The sequence below is a fragment of the Ursus americanus genome, chromosome 12 (assembly GCF_024610735.1).
Source record: "Ursus americanus isolate L20-20 chromosome 12, mUrsAme1.1.p, whole genome shotgun sequence".
Lineage (NCBI taxonomy): Eukaryota > Metazoa > Chordata > Mammalia > Carnivora > Ursidae > Ursus > Ursus americanus.
In genome coordinates, this window is record NC_142138.1 from 50,624,507 (window position 1) to 50,641,972 (window position 17,466).

Sequence of the window (17,466 nt, forward strand, 5' to 3'; positions counted from 1 at the left end):
GTTTTTGTTTGGCTTTCAAAACATTCCGCGGACTCAAAATCTAATTAAAAAGTAATTGAGCACCTTGAGAACAGTGTGCTTTTCATCACACTCTGTTGTCTTATACCTGGTCTGCTTCCACGCGTAGATGACTTCCTGGTCCCTGCAGGCATTGAGGTTGTGACTCAGATGAAACTGGTTTGGTCTTCCAGCTGACTGTGCTGTCCTGCAATACAGTGAGGAAATCTTTTAAACTGGGTTCTGCTTTGGACTTTATCCAGGGATAATTAAAACGTAGTCCAAGATATAGAACCAGGGGATGGTATTATAATACATTCAGAAGGTGCCGAATTAGTCTGTATAGAACAGTGTAATGAAAAAAATTACTCCCATGTACATAATCATGATTATGATATCAGTGGCTGTTGTGGCTTTGGGCAGTTGGGTTCAGTTTGTTCTGAAGATGTGATAGTAGTCTTTGCTTGCTGTTCATGTTCTCATGAAGTAGTTAAATTTTATAAGCTCATCTGTATGACAATTGAGATGTGGAGTATCTTTCTATTCTAGAGTAAAGCTATACTTTTAGTATAGTTTTTGGAGGGGTGATAAATTTGGGCGGTCTTTAGGGTAGTATCCTTGCTGCTTCTGGCAGGGTGTGTGTTAAATAAAGGTAGGCTGGAACACGGAAATTGGGAATTTTGGAGGTGCCTGGGTGGCTCAGTCGGTTAAGCATCTGCCTGTGGCTCAGGTCATGATCCCAGGGTCCTGGGATCTCACGAGCCCCGTCGGGCTCCCTGCTCAGCGGGGAGTCTGCTTCTCCCGCTCCCTCTGCTCCTGCTCGCTCTCTCTCTCTCGCTCTCTCTCTCAAGTAAATAAATGAAATCTTTAAAAAAAAAAGAATTTGGGAATTTTATAATGAGAGATTTAAGGTCAGCAGTGTACATGATGAGTTTAGGATAAATCTTGGCTTCGATGTGTCAGTATTGTTGAGTTTCAGCTCAGGTAAAATGAAGGTGGGATAACTGCAAAGAAATTTTTGCTAAGTCCTCGAAGTGATTTGAATTTCTATTTATTTTTCCCAAATAAAATTATATTTCTCTGTTTTTTCCCCTCTCATTGTTGGTTTTATTTTTTTTTCTTTTATAATCTTAATAATGCCATGACTGCATTTTCTCCGCTAAGTCTATCAGAGTTTTGTTGTTGCCAATTACACTGCCTTTCTAATTTGATTTCTGTTGCTGTCTTAATGCCTTCCTGCTCTATTTATTTATTTAAAGTTTATTTATGTTTTTAGTTCTTTCTACACCCAACATGGGGCTCGAACTCACGATCCCGAGATCAAGAGTCACATGCTCTTCCCAATGAGCCAGCCAGGCACCCCCTTCCTGCTGTTTCTAGATAGACTTTGCTTATCTGCTATCTTTCACTATCCATTGAGCGCCTGCAGTGTGCTAGTCATTGTGCAGGGCAGGGCAGGCAATAATGATGAGGAAGACAGACTGTTTTCCTTGAGTTGTAAGTTGTATTCTATTTCTCCTTCTGCGTCTAAAGTCTCTTTCAGTTGTTTCTCTCTTCTGTTTTTTAATACCTCTTTTTTTTTTTTTTTTAAAGATTTATTTATTTATTTATTTGACAGAGATAGAGACAGCCAGCGAGAGAGGGAACACAAGCAGGGGGAGTGGGAGAGGAAGAAGCAGGCTCATAGCAGAGGAGCCTGATGTGGGGCTCGATCCCATAACGCCAGGATCACGCCCTGAGCCGAAGGCAGACGCTTAACCTCTGTGCCACCCAGGCGCCCCTTTAATACCTCTTAATACAAGTAATTCTGTTGATTTTATGCTACGTATACAATGGTCGTTAAGAATATTCTTTAAACCAGTAGCCTTCAAATGGATATTCATACCACTTGAGTTTCACAGAGCCTTCCCATGAATTTCAAGTTTGCAGATGACAGTAGTTTTTAGTGAAATTGTTTCTAAATTTCTCTGCTAAAATATGTACTTCCTCCTACAATTGAGTTGCCTGCTGTCACGGTAGGACTTTGCAGGTTCTTCTTTTTGGCTTCTTTCTCACAAATGCCGTTTTTCCTCCTTACAAAGGAAAAGTGTATTTTGTATCCATCCTATTTTTACAACAGTGCATTCCCCAGAGTATAAGAAAATCTCCAAGGCACCAAATAAAGGGACAATTTGAAATAATAGTCTCCGAAAATTCTACTCAAACTAAGATATAAACTTGTATTTTATTTTATATATTTGCATGATTTTAAGTAAGGAGGTGAAAGCATCAGTGTTTACTTTCTACAGATCAGCCTTACATCTTTAAATAAAACATTTTTCTGGGGCGCCTGGGTGGCACAGCGGTTAAGCGTCTGCCTTCGGCTCAGGGCGTGATCCCGGCGATCTGGGATCAAGCCCCACATTAGGCTCTTCTGCTATGAGCCTGCTTCTTCCTCTCCCACTCCCCCTGCTTGTGTTCCCTCTCTTGCTGGCTGTCTCTATCTCTGTCGAATAAATAAATAAAATCTTCAAAAAAAAAAAAAAAACATTTTTCTGATTGTTAGGAGAAATATTTCCATAGCTTGGCCAAAGGCTACTAGAAAGTTTAAATCTGGGGCGCCTGGGTGGCTCAGTTGTTAAGCGTCTGCCTTCGGCTCAGGGCGTGATCCCGGAGTCCTGGGATCCAGCCCCACATCAGGCTCCTTCGCTGGGAGCCTGCTTCTTCCTCTCCCACCCCCCTGTTTGTGTTCTGTCTCTCACTGGCTGTTTCTCTCTGTCAAATAAATAAATAAAATCTTTAAAAAAAAAAGAAGAAGAAGAAAGAAAGTTTAAATCCGTTTTTTTTTTTTTTTCAAACTTTGGAAGTTTATTGCTCAGTAGGAATTATCAATTACTTCTTTGCTTTCTATTCATTCCTACCATGTGGAGTGTGTTTTAGTATCTATATATTTTTAACATTCTGTAAATATGCACATAATTATTAATATATATATTTTAAACTCCACCTTGGCTTGATAATCTTTTTTGCAATTGATTTCCAGTGAGCTCTGCCTCATCTCAGTACCATAGATACATGACCTAATTTTTTTAAAAAGAGCCTCAGTCTGGGGCACCTGGCTGTCTCAGTCAGTAGAGCATATGATTGTTGATCTCAGGGTCATGAGTTCAAGCCTCATGTTGGGCATAGAGCTTACTTTAAAAAAAAAACCAAACAGCATCAGGGAACCTGGGTGGCTCAGTCAGTTGAGCATCCAACTCTTGATTTAGGCTCTGGTCATGATCTGTGGGTAGTGAGATTGAGCCTTAAGTCGGGCTCTGCACTGAGTATCAAGCCTGCTTGGGATTCTCTTTCCTTTTCCCTCTGCCCCTCTCTCCTCCCTCTCTCTCCGTCTCTCAAATAAATCTTTATTTTTTATTTATTTTTATTTTATTTATTTATTTGAGAGGGAGAGAGAGAGAGCACAAGCGGGGGAAGGGGCAGAGGGAGAGGAAGAAGCAGACTCTCCGCTGAGCAGGGCGCCCGACCCGTGGGGCTCGATCGCAGGACGCTGGGTTAAACAAACTGTGCCACCTAGGAGGCCCTAAATAAATCTAAACAAAAACAAAAACAACCCAGCATCAATCTCATTAAGAGATCTACAACCATAAAATTTTACTTTTTTATTTAATACTCAAAAGACGTGTTTGTTCTGCTCAATTCTATAATAATACTCATTGTAATTAATCAAGCCAGGAGAAATTTAAAACATTTTTAAGAGTCTTGTGTTCACTGAATGCTTTAAAACAATGCAAATTAACATGCATATTTTTATTGCAGAGAAATAGGACAAGGTGAACTTTTAAGCGTAAAAATATGATCAAATTATGAGGGAATTTGAATGTATTTCCTTTAATGGAAATTGTGGATATCAAATAGCTATAGCATTTAGAGTCCAGTGGACAAATTTGAAAGTGATGGAATAGTTTTATTTGAAAATGGCCATATTTATAAAATGAAATGAGATTCTTTGCTGTAACTATTAAAACTTACGATGAAAAATTTTGATGCCCGGGTAACTGGTAAAAGAGTATTTCTCTGTATATCTTTGAGGGTGTTCCCAGAAGAGATTGGTATCTGGATTGGTGAGCTGACTAAAGCAGAGGGTCCTTCCCAATGTCGTGGGCCTCGTCCAACCCACCGAAGACCTGAATAGAACAAACAACAGGGCAAAGGAATGTTGAATTCCCTCTCTGCCTAACTGTTGGACCCAGCACATCAATCTTTTCCTGCCCTTGGTGCTCTTAGTTCTTACGTCTTCTCACCCAGACTGCAGTCTACACCATTGGCTCTTTAGCTCTCAGGCCTTTCACTTACACCACTGGCTTTCCTGGGTTTCCAGCATGCAGATGGCAGATCGTGGGATCTCTCAGCCTTTGTAAATACCTGTCTCTCTCTCTCTCTCCGTCCCTCTCCTTCTCTGCTTTATATGGGTGTGTAAAATATACCAGTTCTGTTTCTCTGGAAAACCCCGACTAATACAACTGGTGTCACCAGAGCCTGTGAGTTTGAAGGAGGTGTTCTCTTGGGGCTGATGATCAGATCTCTTAAGAAGGGTACATTTTAGCTGGTGATGAGATGGCAGGAGCATTGCAGCAGGTACTCAGACTGTCAGGGGAGAGGGATGCCCCCAGACAGGTGCCTGCGGCTTGGCTCTGCAGGGGAGGGAGCACAGTGGGGCTATTGCTACTGCCTAGCAGGCACTGCAGAGCGCGTGGCAGGGCCAGCTCAAAGAGGCTTGGGGCCTTGGTTTGCTGCCACTGGTGCTGGAGCAATCCTGACAGGAACTAGAAGGAAGAGTTTTTTCTCTTGTTTGTCTTCCGTTCTCCACCCAAGTTTCCCTTTTGCAGAACCTAATCAGAAGCCAGTGGGCATAGGAATCTGGAAATTATAATTTACGTATGAAAACAAAGTTGGACAGAGTTTTGAAAGGTGTACTTGGAGCTGAGAGACCGTAAATAGCAAGATCGATCATCTTGGTCATTCATTATCCATTTACGTATTTCTGTCTTACACAACATTAACGTCTTTTTGCTTTTCCATCTTCTTCCTCAAAAGAGAGGTCCAAAGTCCAACAGTCACCATAGCCATTTCTGAGTAATGTTATTTTCTATTTTATTGAATCCCATCTGAATATTCTATAACATATAAATTGTAAAGTTAATCACCAAGAACAGTCCTTATTCAAACTAAAGAGGGGTGATGAGGGAGAGGGGAAAAGTAAGTAAATATATGTCAACATGTACATGACAGACAAGGGAGAACATTTTCATAACTGCTGCAGTCCTGTGTGCTTGCGTCTGCTGTACACTCTGTTCCCTTTACCCTCAACAGGCACCGCAGCCAGTCGGAGCTCTTTTCCTGGTGGAGGTCATCCCATGCCTCATTCCCAAAGGACCAAACCTTTGTGGTCTGTCTGCTGTGTTGCTGTGGTTCTGCCTTAGCTTTTACTACTACTGGATTTGAGAATACTGAGTGCCTCGAAGAAGGTCTCGGGCTCCAGACGTGGTCCTTCTCTGTGTCCAGGGTTAGAGCAGCCGCTCAGTTTACCCTTAGTAATTGGGAGCAATTGCCCCAGCAAAAGCAGTGATCCCTCCCTCGTTACTTCCGTAGCATATGAAGCTGTCCATGGCCAGTGGAAGTTTCATCTTCCAATTCTTCGGTGCCATTGCGGCAACCTCTGGCGGAAGCATTTCTCCTTGGGGGATTAAAACCTCTAACCCAGCAACAATCAAGAGTTTCAGGGATGGGAAACAAAATTTGGGAGATTGTAATGAACTGTGTAGTAATGGAGAAGGCACTCTGACTTCTACCCTTTGATCCACGTATCCTGGCTGTGGAAGAGAGATTACCCTGTATTAGTCTCTGGTCCCAAGAGCAGCCCGCATCCTATAGTTTAGTGCTCTAACCTTTCAGAGTATTCTGTCCCAGCTGGCTCTGTAACTGAATCTTCAGCTCTGCTGCTTCTCAGGGATGTCATACCTGGCAAGACCAGCACACTTGATGGGAACAACCTTATTGATACACTCTTTCAGCTGAGAAGTGAGTTCCCTGATGAAAAGCAATATTGTGTAAAACATCCGTAAGTCCGCAGGTAGTCATTATATTTATCTGTTGCTGCATCACAGATTGCTTCAAAACTTAGCAGCTTAAAACAGCAAACATTATTTCATAATTTTTGTTTGTCAGGAATATAGGATCCGCCTCTCTGGGCGGTTCTGGCTCATGGTAGCTTGTGAGTTTGCGGTCAAGCCAAGCCACTGGGTGGAGCTAGAAGTCATCTCAACACTTGAATGGAGTTAAGTATCCGCTTTCAACCTCGCTCATGATTGTTGGCAGGCTTCAAACAGGGCTTCAGTTCCTTGCCGTGCCACGTGGGCCTTCCCACAGGACTTCGCACTACAAGGCAGCTTGTTTTCTCCGTGTGAGTGGAGAGAGAAAGGAAGTGGGGGAAAGAAAGCAGGGGAAAGCTCCCAAAATGGAAGCCAAACTCTTTATAACCTAGTCTCAGAAGTGCTATCCCATCATCTGCCATATTCTAGTAATGAGAAACAAGCCATGAGTCCCGCTGATACTGAAGGGGCCAGGATGACTCAAGGGCATGGAAAGTGGGAGGCGGGGATCGTTGGAGGTCATTTCAGAGGCTTTCTACGGAAGTCATGCTAGCAGAAACGCCAGCCGTTAGGGTTCTGGAATACATAACTATTTTTTCAGAAACTGCTCTCGGTTTGCTACTGAAACCCTGGTGGAGACTGAACTTCTGATCTGGGACATTTGGAGACCGTGTAACCTAAGCTTCCCATGATGAACTAGATGTTTTCTGACCCATCAAGATACGAAGTTGGTTGAAGGCGTCAGCAATCCAACATCAAGTGGAGACGGTGTAAATGAGATCAGATGCAGAGTGCGGTTAGCTCCTGAAGGCAGCAGCTCGTTGCACAGGAGGTGGTTCAGTCTCCTGCACACCTACGCCTGCTACCTCGCTGCCTCTTTACCACCCTGTGACCTTTGGCGGGGGGGCAGTGACAGGTTCCTGAGGAAGAAAAAGCTAAGGCCTCATTTACAGATAGTTCTGTACCGTGTGTTGGCAGCACCTTGAAGCAGCATTCCAACCCCATTCTGGAGTCGTCCGGTGAGACGGTATTGATGGGACATCCTCCCAGCGCACAGAACTTTGAGCGATACGTCTGGTTGTCCACTCTGTCTGAATTGAGAGATGGTCAGAAGGATAAATAAACTGATTTGTGGACAGTGAGTGGCAGTTTGGCTGAAATGTCGGGAAATCAGAAAACAAAGATTTGGCATATGGTAACAAAAGAAGGTACGGGAAGAGGCATGTGGACGAGACTCAGAATGAGCATAAGGTGTGAAAAACAGTTGTGCCCCGTGTGAATATGAAGCAAGAGAGCATCCACAGAGATGAGACCTTCAATAACCAGGCGGGCAGAATGAGCTGGTCTGTGTAGGACACTCAGCCTTTTTATGCAGTTACCTGAGTGCTTGTTCCGAAGCCACAACAGTGGGGATGAGGTCGTGCGTGGGCCCAACAGCATGAACTTCCCTCGCCAAGGCTGGCCTGGCTGGCCTCACTGCTGAGTGACGGACCTGCCGATAGCAGAAACTGACAGTGAGCACCTTTCCCCAAGAAAGACCAGAAAACCACGTCATTGCAGGTTGATCGCAATGCAGACAGCAATTTGTCCTCACTGTAGAGAACTTACTCAGGGTGTGGAGTTGCCTTCCCTGACCACAGTGCTTCTGCCAGTATAACCGTCCTTATACTAATGGGAGTTTGACACAATAATGTTTCTGACCAAGAAGCTCATTTCTAAGTCATCCTTATGTTAGGAAGAGGCAGCTTTCTTTAAAGAAGGAAAGAAAGAGAAAAGAAAGGAAGAAAAGAAAGAAAAACTAGGAGGTAATGTCAAAATGTTAAACGCTGTCTGATGGGAGTTAGGGTAGAATGTATATATACTGCTGTTTGTTTCAGTTTTTTCCTATTTTCCACGTTATGTATCTGGAATAATATATTGAAATAATTATAAAGGCTATCAAAGATAATTTTTAAACGCATTCCTGAAAGATTGCAGTTTCCTAAGGATTGGTTGGAGGCTACTCTATTTAATCCTGATTTCAGTTCTCCTATTTTCAAACCACTCAGGCCCAGACTGCTGCAGTCTCAGCCAATGATATTTCTCTATAATCTTAGTGATTCTCAAACTTCTGTGAACATAAGCATCTTCGGGGAGACATAAAATGCGAACTCCCAGTCCACCCCTCCGCCCTGGAAATTCTGACTGGGTAATTCTCGCAGGGACCCAGGAAGCTGTATACAGTTAAGCCTTGAAGACCTCAGGTTTGAACTGCACAGGTCCACTTATACTCAGATATTTTTCAATAAATACAGGGCTGTAAATGTATTTTGTCTTCCTTATTACTTTCTTAATACCATTTTCTTTTCTCCAGCTTACTTTATTGAAAGAATGTAGTATAATCATACATATACAAAGTATTTGTTAATTGACTTTCTGTTATCAATAAGGCTTCTGGTCAACAGTAGGCTATTAATTTTCAAGTTTTGGGGGAGTCAAAGTTATACATGGATCTTCTGTATAGGGGGGAGCCGGTGTCCCTGATCCCACCCCCACCCCTGTTGTTCAAAAGTTAACTGTATTTTTTTAAAGGTTTATTTGATTTTTTAAAATTTATTTGTGAGAGAGAGGACAAGCAGGAGGAGGGGCAGACAGAGAGGGAGAAGCAGGCTCTCCACTGAGCAGGGAGCCTGATGCGGGACTCCATCCCAGGACCTGGGATCATGACCTGAGCCAAAGGCAGTTGCTTAACTGACTGAGCCACCCTGGCACCCCAACTGTTTGTTTGTTTTAAAGATTTTATTTATTTGCGGGGCGCCTGGGTGGCTCAGTCGTTAAGCATCTGCCTTCGGCTCAGGGCGTGATCCTGGCGTTCTGGGATCGGGCCCCACGTCAGGCTTCTCCGCTGGGAGCCTGCTTCTCCCTCTCCCACTCCCCCTGCTTGTGTTCCCCCTCCCGCTGGCTGTCTTTCTCTGTCAAATAAATAAAATAAAATCTTTAAAAAAAATTATTTATTTGGGGGGGGTGAGTGGGAAGGGAGAGGGAGAATCTGAAGCTGACTCCACATGCACAGAGCCAGAGGACTCCACACGCACAGAGCCAGACGCGGATGTGGGCCCGATCCCAGGACTGCAAGCCAAAACCGAGAGTTGGATGCTTGACTAACTGAGCCAGCCACCAGGTGCCCTAAAAGTTAGCTGTATTTTTAAAGGGCCCCAAGTGAGTGATCCTTGTTTAGGTGGTCCACATAACGCGGTTTTTAAAGAACACTACTTTGGATTTACAGGAGACTCCAAGGCTGAGGAAAATCTGGGAAGAATTCAAGTAGGACTGAGGGGAAATACAGGTGCAGGTTGCTATTCTGTTGTCAACAGGATCAGATTCCAGAAACACAACCCAAAATCCTTTTTGCCTTTGGTTAGCATTGATTCAAAATGTAGCACGTCACTGCACTCACGTTACCAATCTAGGGATACAGAACAGGTCTCTATCTGCATGAGAAAGGCTCCACAACAGAATGGGTGCTGGTGTCAGATTGCTCTCTCCCAACCCTATCACAGCTCCCTCCAAAGCAGTGGAGACAAACAGATCTGAGTTTGAACACTAGCTTCATCATTATGCGTTGCTGGTTTTAGATGAAAGGACTAAGCCCTCAGAGCCTTGGCTTTTTCATGGGGAAAATATTTTCGAGCTTTTACAGAAGTATGACTGAAGTTGAAATATGTAATCATTCTAGACTTAAGTTCTTTTCTAGAATAAAGAAGACTAGAATGTCCAATCCTCTCTTCAGCTCTAAAATTCTGTGTTTTACTAGGATCCTGTTTCTATTATAAACTAAGTGAAAACATTCAGATGATACTTGCAGAAAACATAAATTCACAATGTTAAGATAAAAGTCATGAAAATAATTGTTTCCTTGGGCAGAAACTTTTAAAATAACCAGTATACTCCTCACTTGAATAATGACGGATAAGGCAATGATGACTTCAGGTGAAATGAGACCACATGGTGAAGATGTAAGGGTTCCCGAACTGAAGGCAATCTTTGGGGCCTGCCCGCTAAGGGCTGCTTATCAGATGAACCCTGTGAATGTCCTGAGTGGACTTCCTGTCATGGAAAAAGAGTGTCCATTGATGAGAAACTGGAGTTCTGTCACAGTGGCCCTGAAGTTAGCGGCTCCAAAGTGGGCTGCATGAAGAGGGGATGACGCTAAATTCCTAAGGAGCCTTTGAGCTAAAATAGGGCATGGCGTCTCATCTCGCTCCTGATGGGTCTCAGATTTCCCTTCGTGGCTGTCTCCACCAGAGAATACAAAGGGGAAAGATGTTCCTATTGAAGACCAGGAGCCTGGAATCCTGCCTTTTCCCACTTTCCCTTACTTTTCTGGCATCTGCCTTGTCCACTCCAATACACAGTGTTTAGGTTTATGTAGACAACTGACGTTTATTGCATAGTGGGGATTCTGAGGCACAAACACTCCATAGTTGAGATTTTTTCTCAAGTGCACTTCATATCATTCAGTTGGCTTTGTATAGTTATTAATCTCCCAGTTATTCATGGTAGCCAAACAGACTCGCAGGATTTAAAGTATTAGGCAGAGGGTCTCTTTGCCATTCCACTTAGCCAAGTGGTCTCTTTGAGGACCCTGCCCTTGGGAGTATAGTTCTTCTGATGACTCTTTTGCCCTTTCCATACCATGTGCCTTTCTGTTTCGCGGAGGACTTCTCCTCACTGAGAGGTAGTAGATAGATGGCATCATGGAGTCAAGGAGAAACCGAGAGGAGGTAAGTAAATCAGGTTCAAGAAAAGGCCAGGAATGAAGTGCAATAGAAAATGGCAGGCTACTCTCATGTCGCATAGTGGGAAAAAGTTTGTGAGAATCAGGGATCATGGAGCAGTTACACATGAAGCCAGAACACTCAGGAAACCACACGGACAAGAAGACCTGGAAACAGAGCTGAGGTCTACTGCAGAAAGAAAGCACCATATCGTGTTTTCTTCTTGTTATCTCGTGGAATTCTTACTGAATGAGGGACGCAGTTGACATACTTGCCCAGACAGGCTGATCCAATGCAAGGCTGAAAAACTTACCTTGCCTCCTTTGGAAGAATTGATTCCAACCTGTTTGTGATCCAGATCTGGACCATTATTAATTCTAATGTATCTGTAGATTCTTTTGTAGCTTCTATTTGGGCAGTCATATTGTCTGTGAGTAGTGGAAATTTCTCCTTCCTAATCCTTTTTACCATTATGTTTTCAGCAATTATCTGTTGAAAAAGCATTAGCATGAAGGAATCGAGTTATAATAGGAATAATGAAGAATTCAAGACTTCTGTTATAAGGCTCCATCAATGTAGAAACTTTTTTTTATCAACTTTTATGTTTTTAAAGATTTTATTTATTTGTCAGAGAGAGGGAGAGTGTGTGCGCACAAGCAGGGGGAGCTGCAGTAGGCAGAGGGAGAAGCAGGCTCCCCCGAGACCCCGACGAGCAAGGAACTCAATGCGGGGCTCGATCTCCGGACCCTGGGATCATGACCTGAGCTGAAGGCAGACGCTTGACTGACTGAGCCCCCCAGGCATCCTAACAACTGTTTTTGCTCACATCTACCAAGATGGAGATCATGAGTGGTCCTGAACTTGCAGCCTAAGAGGTTCTTTAATCATTAAGATTCTCAAAGACTGAGAGTTCTGATTCTGTGAAGTCTCTTTGATGTTATTAAGGCAAACTAACAGCAGGAATGACAAATTTCCCATAAAAGAGGAGGAGAGCCTTTTTTCCTTTCTTTCTTTCTTTCTTTCTTTCTTTCTTTCTTTCTTTCTTTCTTTCTTTCTTTCTTTCTTTTGAGAGCATGTGCACATAGGGGGTGGGGGCGGGGGTGGAGGGAGAGGGCAAGAGCAAGAATCTTAAGCAGACTCTGCACTAAGCTCAGAGTCCAACCTGGGCTCGGTCTCACGATCATGACCTGAGCCAAAATCAGGAGTTGGACGCTTAACCGACTGAACCACTCAGGTGCCCCAGAAGCCTTTATAAATAGGGACCAAAGTCTTAAAGATATGGTTTATTGATGTTTCCATTTTCTTTATCCCCAGGTGGCTGCTGAAGCAGAGCCTAGGCCTCTAGCCCTACCTAGATGACGTGGATATTTTGACATACTAAAGTACCTTCTCCCCAGCAAGCAGGACTCCAGTCCTGTGACTGTACCAGTTGAGGGGCTGCCTGTGTCAGACAGGAAGAGGCAGGGGAAGAGAATCAGGGAGGCAAGCTGGAGCAGCCAGGGGAAGCGTAGCTGGGAAGCAACTCTGAGTTGTGGTAAAGATGGAGAGAAAGCAAACAGGATGCTGACTTTTCCATAATACATTAAATTTGGGGGAAACAGCAAAGTATAAAAAACTACAAAAATAAAGTCATCCATGGTTCAACCACCACCGGGACTTACATTTTTATAGGAGTATTAAAGTAGAGATGGATAAGTAAATATTTTTTAAAATAAAATTAGGATCATGGTCAATATAGTTGTGTCTAATTGCCCCCCGATTTATAAACCTTGAACATTTCCTCATGGAGTATACGTTCCTAAAAAATGTTGTATTCAAATCCAGTAATCCAGAACAGAAGCAGAGTTCACCAAGCAAGACCAATGTGACATTAAAGCCACGGAAGAGTCTAACTCCCTCGGGGTGAGCAGGACTAAAAAAGATAGCAGAGTAGCAGGGATGAAGGCTGTATTGTTCTTCAGTGGACACGGACTCTTCCCAGGCCCCACCCCAAGATGCTGTGAGAAACCGGAGCCACTCCTTGAAAGGAGACTCTGTCCTTGTCTGTGCTCTGGGTTTACTCCTCCCTGAATGAAAGCCCTAGACCTGAGACAAAGACATAGCTTTTCAGGTAAGGAAAGAGAAATCAAGGAATATGATAAAAGAGGAAAAGAATAAGGTGACATCGACGGAAAAGAGAAGTAAGGAAAGAACCAACTTAGGGGAGGCGGTGAAGCCTGCCCTGTATAATTTTTGCTTATCGTTTGCTGCAGGAGAAGCAGGCGACAATGAGAAGAATCTTGATAACCACTGGAAAATTGGGTGGTTTTGCTCGTTCTGACTTTGTTACAGAGTCTCCGCTAGAAACTGGAACAGTGAAAGTCATCTTTCCTTCATGTAAATGGGAGGCAGCCTAAAGTCATTGATTGATAATGTCAACTAATGATTCTCATGTCTCATGTCCAATTCTGCCTTCACTAGTTTTTACATTTAATAGTTTTTTCACTTAAAAAGCATGTCTTATGTATCTATGTTGGGGCTAGATGCTATGTTAGGCACAGGCTAAGGAGAAGCCACTCAGCTCAGGGGATTTACAGCCAGTTGGTGGGGGGCATGGAGGGTGACTGGGAAGACACCTTACAAGTCAATCTACTGAAGTGTAATTATGCTGTGGGACCAGAAATTATCCTTCAATTGCAAATATAATCAACTAACTAACCCCTTCCTCTCCATTGCTCAGTCAATGCCCTACTCTGAGCTCTGGACACTTTGGCCTGGATAACAGCAAGGCCTTTCTGATGGTGTCTCTGTCTCTGAGTTTTCTTCTCCTCAATTTAATCCAGCACCACTGCCAAACTACTCTTGTACACAGCTTTCAACAACTTCAGTGACTGTGGAATCAAGTTTATACTTTTCCACCAGCTCTTGAAAGCCTTGTGACTTAGCTTCATCAGGGCCAGCACAGGACTTCCTGTCTTGTCATTGTGGTCTCTTCCGTCCCCTTAGAAAATGGTATTGGAGATTTGCCAAGAAGAATGGCAATTGAGATGAAGCCATTGGATTTTGCAGCGAGGAAATTATTGATAACTTCCCAAAGTAAAATATCTTTACAATGATTGGACCAAAAGCCCTTAAACAGGTGTTTAAGAACAGCGAGGGATCAGGAAAGAGATGCGCAGGTTGAACGCTGTGTGCTGGGAATTTTGGTTGTGAAATAAGAAAGAAACTGTTGTTAAGTGTTTTGGTCATTTCTAATGTAGACATTGATGCTTTAGGTAACCAATGCCAGAAGTTGCATATTGTATTCTTCTCATTGTACGTGGTGGTGAGTGTATTTTGCAGGTAAATAAAATCTACCCTAATCAGTAAGGAACACTGTATTCAATACAAAACTCAGAGGACTTTATAATGAAAATGTTTCTCTTTTTCCTGTCACATATAATATATCCAATTTGGGGCCAAACTTCTTGTGGTTAAAAATGGCTTTCAGAAAAGGTAGCTATAAAATAAAGTTAATACTAATGTAAGTAATAAAAATATAAAACACTTAGGAGCGCCTGGCTGGCTCAGTCTGTAGAGGATGTGACTCTTGATCTTGGGATTGTGAGTTCAAGTTCCACGTTGGGTGTAGAGATTATTTATAAACAAACAAATAAATAAAACACTTAAATAGTGCTTACTATATGCCAGGAAACTTTCTTAGTGTTTTACGTATATTAACTTGTGTAATTCTCACAATAAGCCATTGTAAGAAATGAGGAAATAGATTAATTACCTTGCCCAAGGCCACACAACTAGGAAATAGCCCTCATCCAAACCCAGACGGTGTGGCTCTATAAGCCAGGCCCTTGAATACTTCACTGTACTGCTAAGATTGAATTTAACTCCCTACATTTCTCGGATCCCCTCAGGGCATGACCTGTGCATCAATCATAGTGTTCTTGGTGGACGAAGCTCTAGGATCTCAGGAGCAAGTTCAAGCTCCCTAAGCTTTTCATGCTTAGGTGTATATATAGAGCTTTTTTATTGTTTTGCATGACTAACTTATTTTGGATGCAGTTGAAAGGAGTTGACCAAGAGCCCATGGAAAAACTGAACAAAAGTGATTTATGGGGCTGACTTAGACAAAGTCGTGAAAGGAGATTTTGCTTAGATGCTCCTTTCCTTCCCCCGTGACTTTTGCTCCCAAACCAGTGCCAGACTATGGGGAACTAGTGTGAGACAATTATTCTTTTTTTTTTAAATGTAAGCTCTACTGGGCTCGAACTCATGACCCCGAGATCAAGAGTCACATGCTCCACCGAATGAGCCTGCCAGGTGCCCCTGACAATTATTCTTGAATGGTGTGAGGTCTCAGTAGAAGAGAGTGCCACCTATTATTATGCCTTGACAAGAATATTTTGGAAAAGAGCATTTTGTGGTGAGGATCAACACACCTTTCCCCTTAGGTAGGAACACAAAGGAGTCAAGAAGTTTGATAGATTCAACTCTAAAGAAAAGAATGAACAGCAGGTTATCTCACTGAATTCTGTCCTAGTTTCCATCCTAGCAGGAATCTGAAAGGACCATGGCTTTGAGAACTTTTTGGATTTCTTAATATTTTTAACACTCTTGTGTTTGTTTCTTTGTTTTACTTTGGCATTTTCCTTTCAATTTCCCTACTGTTAACAGTAAAATCCTTATAAATACAGATTTCTTGTGTTTGAGGGCAGCAAGATGGGGGTAGGTGGAGAGACTACAGTCAACTCCAAATTTTGTATCATGTGATAGGATCCCAAGAAATAGTGTAGAGAATATCTGGGTCCAGCGCAGGGATAAACATGACAAGCACTGAGAAATGCTCTGGGTCCAAGAAAGAGCCAAGCTGGAGCGGTAGGAAGGTGGTCATGGGACTTCTCAGCAGTTGGTTACTTTCAAATATCAGAACTGATAATCTATTGAGAAAGAGTGTTTCAGTAATTTTTGCCTTTACAACAGAGATGTTACCAACTATATTTCTAATATTCTAGCTATTTCTATTTCTCTTTGTTATTTCACAATTCCATGAAATACCAAAAAAGCTGGTGGAGGATTGTCAAGATGCTCTGTCAAAAGTTAAGTAGAAAATTAAAGTTAGGTAGAAAATTTAAAGTAGAAAATTGCCAGAGAATTGCCTTGGACCTGAGGAGTAATCCTTACCCCACCCCCACTACCAGAAGGTCATGGAATCACTGGGGAGTCTCCCCTGGATGGCTCTCATGGATTAGAATCATTAAGGGAAACGTCTCTTGGGATGTTGGATTCAGTGGATCAGCGTCTTACACTAGCGGAGGGAGAGGATGGAATCAAGAGGATGGTAGCCTTTGGATAGAGGAGGAATGTTTCTCTCAAATTTGTGGGAATGAATAAACGGTAGTTAGAGATGAGGTGACTGGATAAACATTAGTCATGATAGGGGCGCTTGAGTGGTTCAGTGGTTAAGTGAGCCACTCTTGATTTCAGCTCAGGATCGTGAGGTTAGCCCTGCGATGGGCTCCACATTGGGCATGGAACCTGCTTAAGATTCTCTCTGTCCCTCTCCCTCTGCATACCACCCTTCCACGCACATGCGCGCTTATGTGCTCGCACTCTCTCTCAAAAAAAAGTCATGACGTTTGGATTCTGGCATTGAGTCTTCAGAAAGACTGTTTAAATACAAATGTCACCTTGGAGGGGAGTCATATTGGCCAATTAGCACAGATAATCACTGATCATTTTGGCATTGATCAATTTTCAGAATAATTAGCCACCACCTCAGAAAGCATAAGAAAAGAGGAAGGCTAGAGGCTGGCCCTAGACAAAATTATGATATAGAAGCTAATTTTCTTCCTCTTCTCACTTCCTCATTCAGCACCCTTATTGTATGTTGAATTCTCCTTTTTTTTTTCCTTTGAAGATTTTATTTATTTGTCAGAGAGAGAGAGAAAGAGAGAGAGAGCACAAGCAGGGGAGCAGCAGGCAGAGGGAGGAGCAGGTTCCCCGCTGAGCAAGGAGCCCGACACATGACTCAATCCCAGGACCTGAGCCAAAGGCAGATGCTTAACCAACTGAGCCATCCAGGCGTCCCTGTTGAATTCTCCTTAACCTTACTTTACATTTTTCTTCAGAAGTGAATTTTGATGCTACTTTTTTCTTCAGAAGTGAATTTTGATGCTCTTCCCCAAAGATTTTACTTTAAAGTAGATGTCAGCTAAAATGGTAAGTTTAGCTGCAACCCTCATCTTTGCGTTTCTGAGGTTCAAACTGCCTGATTGACTCTAGGAATGACCTAGATGATGGTAGAACTTGAGATATGTTTCTGCAACCAATTTCACCCAATTACTGGAGAATACACATTTTTTTCAAGAGAACATGGGCATATATGAAAATTGACTATGTACTTACTTGTCCATAGAACAAATTCTTAAAAGTTTATGAAGAATGAATACCAAATATAACACATTCATGGGCATCAATGCATTTAAGTTAGAAATCAGTAACAAAGAACCTTAAAAATCATATACATTTGGAAATTAATCCATGGGTTAAAGAGAAATCATAGTAATAAGTAGAAAATACTGATAACTGAATATTAATAAAGCTTG